The following is a 10,487-nucleotide window of genomic DNA, read 5'->3' as shown; positions in this document are numbered from 1 at the left end:
TGCTGAAGAATCTGGGTGCTGTTGTCAGCAAGGAATGGTGACAGCAGCTTCAGAAGCAGCAGCAGCAAAACCCCAACAGAGTAGATGACCTTGTCACCACAATGCAAAGGCAAACAAGGCAAAAGGAAAACCTTTTTGTTCTCTTTCTCTCACTTCCTTTTATCCAGACATGGATACTGGGTACCACCACCCAACGTTTAGAGTGGATCTTCCTACTTCAACTAAACTGATTAAGAAAATCCTTTACAAGTGTGCCCAGAGGCTGAAATCCAGATCCTGTCAAGCTGACAACCAAGATTCACCATCCTTGTGTGTAAAGATCTGACTCTTGAAAGAATGGATTTTTTTTTTATGAAAGATTTTAATAATCCGGCTAGCATTGCCCCTCTACATTGTTAGGAAAGTACTGGACCAAAGTCATACCCTGGCTTCTCTGCTAAAACCAGGTATTATGTCAGGGGGATCAGAAGCCTCCTCAACAATACCAGCTCTCAGCCAGTATGCCACCGGACATAGACAACTGGCACTGCCAGAGCCCAGTTCAATGCCTGACATGCTGGGCAGAGGGTTGTTTCCTTCTGATTCCCTGATCTATTTTGTTTTGTTTTGTTTTCATATTCTATGTGAATAGCTGATTCTTTGTCTCTGCTTCCCTATGTGACGCCATTTTTATATTAGTGTGTGTGTGTGTGTGTGTGTGTGTGTGTGTGTGTGCACTCATGCATGTACTCCTGCAATTACTCTTTGCCATTTGATGACTACTTTCCTACTTTCTTGCCTTTCCAAATTTTAGGTGATAGGCTAGGCTCCTTCAGGCATGATTCAGACACTCTAAATTAAGTGCCACAATAGAGAGTAATAGCCTGGGCACAGGCAGGAGGAAACAGGTGTCAGCTGAACAACCTGTCCATCATTCTAACCCTTCCCCAGCTCTCTGCCTGTGCAGCTGGTTCCCACTTTCTTCCTTGCCTGGAGGGTAGGGGGAGTCAGGGCTCTACAGACTTTAGAAAGGACAGGGCTGGTTGCTGTTCTATTGTAGACTTTTGTGGAACTCCCCAGAGCGGTGGCTGGTAATCTTTTGTTTATATTTGTAAAGTAAGTGAATTTGACATGGAAGTCACCAAGGGAAAGTATATTTGGAACACTGAAATGCCACATTGCAGTCACATTTCTAATCGTGACTGCCCTTTTGAAACCCACACAAAACCAATGCCTCTACACCTCTGCTTTCTTGCCACCCTGTGGCTCTCTTTGCAATCCCACAGTGTGACAAGAACATGATTTCATTTCACGTCAGACTTGACACCAGCTAAACACGAACACAGGGGTTTCTATGTTTCTGTAAACTCTCTGTTTAAGGAGCTACAGACAGAGCAAGGGAAATAGAGACTTGGGTTCTAGCCAAAGAGCTCTGTGCTGACCTGCTGAATGGGTTGCTGCTTCCAGTCTTTAAGGGAAGAGGGAAGGCATATTTAACAAAACAAAAGTGCAGTGGTGCATGGCAGTGTGCCCCTGGGGAGCTATCAACACTGCGCAGGCAAAGTGGAAATTTCTCCCACACAGCTAGCTTACTTTCAGGCTTAGAACTCCTTCTTAGCCTTCTGGCCTTTCCTCAGCCATCTCTCTTTCTCTCAGCCTTACAGCTCAGCTAATGGATTCAAGTGCATGATTAATTTTAATGTCACGTGTACAATCAACTCTCCTCTGGTGATGGTATCTGCATTTTAGAACTACCTCCTAGAAGATCCCTGGAGTCATGGAAGACACAAGGAAGGGCTCCTGGAAGGACAGACTGTAAGTTTGAAAAGTAGGCAGGGAGAGGAGTTTTGAGAGGAACCAGTTGAACTCATTTGCACACCTATGACAAAAAGAAATCTTGTTCTGCCTGAAAATTATAAAATAGGGTGATCCGACGTTGGCTAAGCTCTGGTGGCTATTTACGCTATACCTGTCATTTTATAACTTAAATCCTGTGTTGCCCAATCAACAAGGTCCCATGCAAGCATGGGAAATTTGAGGTGATTTATTCAAGAGAACTGTCCAGAATGGCTGATGTGCCCTCTATTCTTCTAGTCACTATTTGTCCAAAAAGAGCTTTCAGAAAAGGACTTGTTAATATATGTGTAACTTATTTTGGCTGTCCATGGAGATACAAATCTTCCTCATTTCCCCACCTCTATTCAGGACATAGCATATAATAAGAATTATTGACAGCATTATACTGCTTGTCCCAGATTGGATACTTTAATATAGGTGCTGTTGTAATCTTCTTTGTTAACTGACTCCAAGGAGTACAGACTGATTTATGAAACTATTTGAATCCTCACTCCTCATCACATATACATATCCTATATATGTAATTAACACACACTATATATATATATACTATATGAATATATATGTATATATATTATATGAATGTAATACCTCACACTCATTACACTCACTGAGGGTGGAGGGTCAGTTCAAAGTCAGAACTTCAATTAAATGATGAGTTGAAGTCCAGTCTAGGATATATGAAACTTTGTTTCAAGAAATAAAGCAGAAAATAAACAAAACATGATAAGTGAAATGAAATTTCTATTTAATCCAAAACTTTAAACCTGAAGGTTCAGGTCAGTTAGCAGAGCACATGCCTAGCATGCAGGCATCCTTGACTGTCATCCCCAAGACCACAAAAGAAGTAGTGGTACTTCAGCGTTTAGAAGGTGGAGAGAGGACCTCAACAGCTCAAGGACTGCACTACTTAACAAGTTTACAGCCATATTGGAACCATTCTAAAAAAAGAAAAAAAAAATCAAACAGTCAAAATGGCAAGCAAACAGAAAAGAAATGATAAAACAAAACATGACAATAGAAAGAAAGAAACAAAAGCCCAAGCTCTTTCATGTTCCTCCTAGGCTGCTCCTTTGGTCTATCAGTTGGGTGATCCCTGTACATCGTGGGAGCCGTGCCACCTTCTCCTGCTAACAGGGTTTTAAATACTTTGAGCTGGAGCATAAGGACTGGAGAAGCTGAAATCCAAGTATGTCCTGTGACAGACCAGGCTCTGGACACTCTCAGCCTGCCAAATAGCTTTCCTCAGAGAAGGGAGGTACCTTTTCCCGGCCCCAAGGGTGGATCTGCATCTAGCTGCTTATTGCAATTATGAATTTTAAGCACAAAGTGCAAGAAGGGTCAAAGTCCTCCAGGCTATCTTAGGACTCTGTTATAAATCCAGAACATGAAGTGATGCCTGGTGGTGTCTTCACTTTGTTCTCCTAAGTGACATTCCTAGTCAAACTATATAATGAGAGACGCAGGGGAAGACATCTCATTTGTTGAATAGTGAAATGAAAAGAAAAAAAGAATGTCCAAGAACTTAGGTAAGATGGCAGTTTTTTTCAAACTATGAAGCCTGAGTTCTATCTGCAAACCCGATCATCAGTGTCCAAGGAAGTCGAGCCCATTCCTTTCTTTCTTTTTCGTTTTTTTTCCTTTTTTTTTTTTTTTTTTTTGAGGCAGGGTTTCTCTGTATATTCCTGGTTGACCTGGAACTCACTTTGTAGACCAGGCTGGCCTCTAACTCAGAAATCTACCTGCCTCTGCCTCCCGAGTGCTAAGATTAAAGACGTGCGCCCATACCTGACTCCCATTTCTTTAGGACTTTCATGAGACACTAGGGAGATGGCTTGAGAAAGGATTCAGGAAAAGGGGGCAAAGATCTATGAAAATAAAGCAGACACACCAAAAGTGACAGAGAGAAATCACACACGATAACCAAGGAGGGAACACTGTTAAGGCCACATTTCAAGGCCAGCTTGAAGGTCATTTGCAGACTAGTTCCTGTCAAAATCTCAAATGGCAGAATTAAAGGTAATGCTATATCATTGGTAATTCTATTATTATTCATTCAATTGTGCATTCACAAATTATACTTCAATATTTAGAAGTCTGATTCAAACTTAGCCTTTAAAAAAATCACCATGGAGACCGTAGCTGACTAACAATTCTGTCTCCACTGGGAAGGCCCTCCTACACAGGCCTTTAAATGCTGGCTAAGACATCTTCCCATCAGAAAGAAAATCAGTCTGGATTCATGCACCTAGTCTTAATGGAACGAAATTTCTCTAAAAGGTTAATTTCTGCCTTCAGCAATGCCTTCATAATGGGCTATTATGCAGAAAACAGTGGTGGAATGTGGAGCAGGCTATAGTTGATGTCACTATAAAGTGATTTTTGAAAAATAAATACAACACTCAGGACTGAACCACAAGAAACAGTCCCTTCCCTGCCTCCTGGGGCTGACTGCATGTGACCTCATTGTTTGCCTCCTAAGTCTCATGACTTGATTTATTCTGGGGGATTCTTTCCTAACCATTGCCTGGCCCCCAATTCCAGGAAAATCCACATTGCCATGAAGGGACTGCAAGGAATTTTAGCCAGCTTTGAATTATGCACTGTCTGAACAGTTCTTTGCTAACACACTAATACACCATTCCCTCTTAGAAAGTGAAAGAACTGGACTGTTGGCTTTAATCAAGCAATTAACACCAGAGAGATATTCTGAACAGAAAACTCTCTCCCTCCCTGGCTTACCCACTCTCTCTTCTTTCCTTCCCTCTTCATTCTTTCCCTCTCTTCTCATCCTCTCTTCTTCTTCTTTCCTCTCTAACACCTTCTCCAAATCCCTCTCCCTCTCCTCCTCTCTCTCTGTATGTGCCAAGAGGGTTCACATATGTGCACAGGTGCTATGCACATGTGCATATGTGTGTACATGGCAGACATGGCAGAAGACAATCTCAGTTGTTATTTCTTTGATGCCATGCACCTTGATTTTGAGATAGACCCTCTGTGTGGCCTGGAAGTAGTCACATAGGTCAGGTTACCTGGCCAGCATGTATCACAGCACCTGGAACTTTTAATGTGGCTTCTGGTGATTGAACTTATGATCTGAGTCACATAACTGACTGCACCATCTCCTCCTCACTTCCTGTATTAGGAAATATTACGTGGTGTGTTTAAAGAAATTGATATAGAAAAGTGTCTAGGGGAAGTACAGAGAACGTTGCGGTATGTCTTGGGGGCCAAGATTTGAGACCTGACCTGCTAGTTGTGCCTAGTGAGCTGGTCCTCCCTTAGCCACAGCTTGTCCATCAGTAAGTAACACGATGCAAGCTAGATAAGATGCAGCTTTAATTCCTTTCAACTTTATAGCTCTATGGTTCTGCAATTACATTTGTCTTGTCCTTTAGAATACCAAACAGAACCACAAATAGGCATTTAATAAACATGTCTAGATGGCATTGCTTTTTTATGTTTACTGTCTTTCTGCCCCTAAATCATTCTGGCTTTTTAATGTCTTCAACTTAAGATCTTGCAAATTGTACACTTCATTTTGTTTATATATTTAGGCAGCCATGATGCCTTCGGGGTTATGATTATAAATGATGATATTGGCTTGTTATGAGAAGCAAATAACTCCAGGAAAATGTTTCCCAGTAGAATTCAAAGTGTTTCCACCCTAGTCCCCTACGATAACACTTGGAAGTTTCAGGACAAATCAAATTTAAAAATGTCTTATTAGCATGTGAAATATTAGTGGAATGTAACAAAAGATACACTACTGATCATTTTAGCTTTGATATTTTTCATGAGAAAGTTTAACATTTTTTTCTGTACTTCCTATGGAAATTCTTTCTATATTGTCCTGAGTGTTTTGCTTATAATTATTTTATGTCATTCATCCATGAATCCTGGAAGAGACAGCTAACACATAGCTGAAAACTGTGTGGTAATGTTTTGTTTTTGGTTTTTTGTTTGTTTGTTTTCTTTTTCAACTCTCTTTGAAAAATTATTGTTAGTTTGTTTAAAGGAAGTTATGTGTTCAGTGCAAGCAGAGGAGAACATTGACTAAGCTCAGCGGTCAAACTGAACATGTTATTTTCTAAATAAACTTCTCAGAGGTCTCTCTCTTTCTCTGTTTTTTGTTTTTGGTTTTGGTTTTGTTTTGTTTTTTTGTTTTTGTTTGTTGTTTTGTTTTGTTTTGTTTTTAAATCTGGCACTCAAAACATTGTCCCCAAACAGAATGGATCTCTTCTTCGCTGGCTGCCACTAAGCCTCTTCCTGTCATTTGCTCTCTGGCTGATCCTTTGTCTGTGTAATAGTGGGAAATAGATTAACACTCACATCCCTCCCTCTCTTCACAGTTGTCCTGGGTGCAAGGTAACACTGGTCTTGCTTTTTCGCCCTAGTGTTCTTTCAGAGAGGAGTGACCTACCTACAATGACTCTCAGGTTTAAACTAGAACAAGAACTAAGGCTTTCAGCCTCCCTCTCTAGGACTGTTTGCTCTACTCTCTGTGGTCAGGTCTGAGTGGGAGCTCTCAACTACATATTTGTGCTTTTACTGTTAGCACTCAGGGCACAACGAGTTTCCAGATTTGTGAATTTCGTGGGCAGCAGGAATGGGAGAAAAGAGAAATGGCTAGGGAAGGACAGGGCATGGACTGCACAGCTTCAGGGGATCCACATAACAAATGTCCTTGCCTCTGCTTACTAAAGCATTAGTCTGCTAAAGGGTGGTTATACAACTGAACAACAACAACAAAAAGGCAGGTATGCGATCTCCAGAGACAGGTGCCTTCTGGTTTACACGGTCCAAGGAGCATGCCCTGTTTATCTGTGAATATGATATATAGCATTTCAGAGGGAGCCAGAGATGAATGCCAATGACCATAAGGAAGGCTATTATTGGGAGTTTGCCAGCTCTATTCAAGCTCATCAGTAATATCAAGAAGTTCTGATATTTTGGGAACTCCACAGCATTGAACTATTTATTTGAAAAGTACCTCATGTTCTAATATAATCCTCTTTTCATTTTCTCATATTTTTGTATATATTTTATAAGATCTTATCTATTCAAGGTTGGCCTCGCAGTCACTATATCACAGAGGTTTACCCTGACTTATTTTTTTGTCTTTCTGACTCTACCTCCTGGGCACTGAAATGAAAGGCATCCATTCCCATTCCTGGTTCATGGAGTGCTAAGGTTTTATGCATACCAGGGTAGAACTCTTCCCAATGTTCACAGCTCTTTAGAGGGCTCCACCCTTTCCTAGGTGCTGTCATGTTTCTTCTTTAGTTTCTTCTTTAGTTTAGTAGCCTCTCCTGTGCTATGCAGGAAAAAAGTAATGGAAAATGGTGGGACACATCCGACTATGACCTCGGCATATGGGAAATATAATTCATCACAGGACTGAAACACAGCTAGAGATTTTTTTTGAGTATTTACCAGAGGCTAAGGAAATGTAGAGTAAAGCTGCTTCCTGAATAATAATTTTGATGAATTTTAGAAATCCAGCTGAAAAGTTGGGCAGTGGAATAGTGCCTCACCTTCTGCTGCTACTCCACTGAAAAATGCTGGGTTGGATTGGATTACTATTACTGACTACACCAAGTCAACCTGTCTCATGAGGAAATTTTGAAACCTGATGAGTCCAATGAAATTCATCCAAAATAAGAAAAGGTAAGAGTTCAGAGGAGATGGCTAACACCGGGATAATCTGTAGACAAATCATGAATAGCACATCTTACCTTAACACAGATCAACTCAGATATGGAAACAGGTAAAATATGAAGATGCGCTTTGCTAGCCTTATCCTTCAATGAAAAATATTGGCATTCATTCATTTAAATAAGATAGAAGGGAATACAGCTAGAGGTGGGAGACCGAGGAAAGGAAGGAGGCATGCTCTATGTAGTTAAATGAGAGATTTAAATTATACAAACATGCACAGAGGATCCATGGTCCATGGGGGCAAAGGATGGAAGGGAAAGAAGAGAGCACGTTCATTGTTAAGATGCATGTTATTTTTTACTTTTGCAAAGGCACTGGTAGCAATTGAAAAAGTAAGAGGGGCAGAGGGAGCAACCCACCCCTGCCCACACATACAATTACTATGTACTCCTAACTCAACAAACCCAAGTAAGAAATGTTGGGTCTCTAAGAAAAAAGGAAAAAAGATCTTGTTGTTAAAATCGGCCATAAACTCATGCAAAGGAAGAGACAGGCCCCGCCCAGCCTTCCCATGTGAAGCTGTGCTCTCTGCTGTGGAACCCTCTGCCTCTGCTCCTGCATAGCTCATGTTCTTGCTCAGGTCCTAACTCCACAATCTGTTTAAAGTAGATTGTGCTAACATAAGGACTTGGCATTTTCATTACTTCCATTTGCATAGCATACTTCATGGGTTCAATTGCCTTCAGAAGTTTCCAAATGTTTCTCTGATCTAAATAAATCACTGTCTTGCTATCCATAGTTTAAATGACTCCTACAGAGATCTCTATGGACCAGTTTCTTCTTGTTTGGCTTCATACCTCTATGTTTATTGATTCATACAGTTATAATAGAGCAAAATATAAACGTTAAATGCATGACCTACATGTACACATATATGTATGAATGAATAAGTGGGCAGATAGACACACAGACATCATTTTATATTTAAAGGAGACTGGTCCAGGAATACCTCTCATATAACAAAAGTTATAGATGTTCAAGTAAGTCCTTTTTATAGAATGGTATCTATGTCTGCTCACCCTTCTCTCTCTCTCTCTCTCTCTCTCTCTCTCTCTCTCTCTCTCTCTCTCTCTCTTCTCTCTCTCTCTCATATATATATAATATATATAATATATATATATATAATATATAATATATATATATATATATACTTTAAATCATTGCTAGCTTGCCTATATTATCTCAATAGCACACAGGCACTATTTAAGGAGTTGCTACACCATCGTTAAGAAAATAGTCTGTTAATATTCAGTTCAGATATATTTTTCTTAACATTACCAATCTGAGAAACTTGTAGATATTGAATTAATGAATAGGAATGATCTCCTCCTCCTCCTCTTCTTCTTCTTCTTCTTCTTCTTCTTCTTCTTCTTCTTCTTCTTCTTCTTCTTCTTCTTCTTCTTCTTCTTCTTCTTCTTCTCGCTCTTGCTCTCTCTCCCTCTCCCTCTCCCTCCCCTCCCCCTCTCTTTCTCTTTCTCTTTCAGATACACACTCACACAGAGACAACACACACACACACACAATGACTATGACTGACTATCTTTGAAGCAATCATTTACATTCCTCTGGTCTAAAATTTTAAACAGTAGTATAAATTTGTCATAAAATTATGATTTATGTTCTACCTTCTTCAGTGTCTTTGAGAAACCGTTGCTCTAGAGGTCTATCATAGGCAGAAGACACATTGGTGATATGTCTAGTGCACTAGCATATGGGGATTCTTCCCAAACATGTATTAATGCTGTGTTATATTGTACATTTATTGTATTATGTATTTATGTATTTTTTACATTATTCTTTCAGGTTCATAGGTAAAGTAGCTTACCTTCTTATTTGTAATTTATTTTCTATTGAATTATATAAGAAATTCTCTCTCTCTCTCTCTCTCTCTCTCTCTCTCTCTCTCTCTCTCTCTCTCTCCCCTACCCCCCTATCTTGTCAATCAGTCATTAGAATATACACACATGCTTCTAGAAAATAGAAACAAAGAGAGTTGCCTTATTACATCAAGACCTTTATACTCAGGATTTATCAAGGTGTCAACACTTCACTTTTATGTATAATGTAGTTATTGTTCTTATAGGACAGTTCTTCAGATTTTCCAATTCTCATAAACAAAGAAAATAAAACTGGTGAGGAAGTTCACTTCCTAGAATGCAATAGTCCTGTTAACTGCTCCCATGCCTACTCACCCTAAGACATTTTTCCCAGGAGTGTGGCTCCATATTGTCAGTAATCAGATTCATAAGCCTCATGCTATCAATGAGAAAAAACCCATAGTGACCTGACCTTTTGACCCCAAGAAACAATATATATTCATGTTACTTTATCCAGCTTTCTTTAGAAGGACATGATAAGAGTAAAGTTTCTTGTTTGTCCTAAATTACTCCAAGTTTGAATATGTTAATAGAGTAGAAATCAAAACTAATCATTTTGTTCAGAAAGGACTTGGGGACCAAAGGTAGCAGAAGAGGAAGTAAAACCGTGGAAAATGAAGGTATCAATGCAGGGCACACTCATCCACAGTACCTTTTCATATCTATGGGAAAGGAAACAGTAAAGAGAATTTTCTAATTCCAAAGAGAAGGAGAGGAGATAAAGCAACAGGATAGTAACATGAGTAGTTTAACATCAGTAGGTCAGGAACCTGAAAGAAATGGGAGGAAAGCAGTGATGGTGAGTAGAGATTAGTGTTTTCTCTCCCTGTATATCAAGAGTTGCTCTCTCTGGGCTAATGATTCCCAACTTCTTTGTTAAGATGAAAGGTAGAGGTTCCACTGTGATTGGAAGCATGTTAACATGTATTTGATAGACAGATACTCAGCCCACAAAAGCTCAAAGTATAATAAATCATGGGTGTTGTGTGATTCAGAGAGATTCTCTACATTTTCTGAGTTATAAGGGAAAAGAGTAAAATAGAAGAAGAAACA

Source organism: Mus musculus, chromosome 7, assembly GCF_000001635.26.
Source record: "Mus musculus strain C57BL/6J chromosome 7, GRCm38.p6 C57BL/6J".
NCBI classification, from domain to species: Eukaryota; Metazoa; Chordata; class Mammalia; order Rodentia; family Muridae; genus Mus; species Mus musculus.
Note: the sequence above shows the minus strand (reverse complement) of the source record.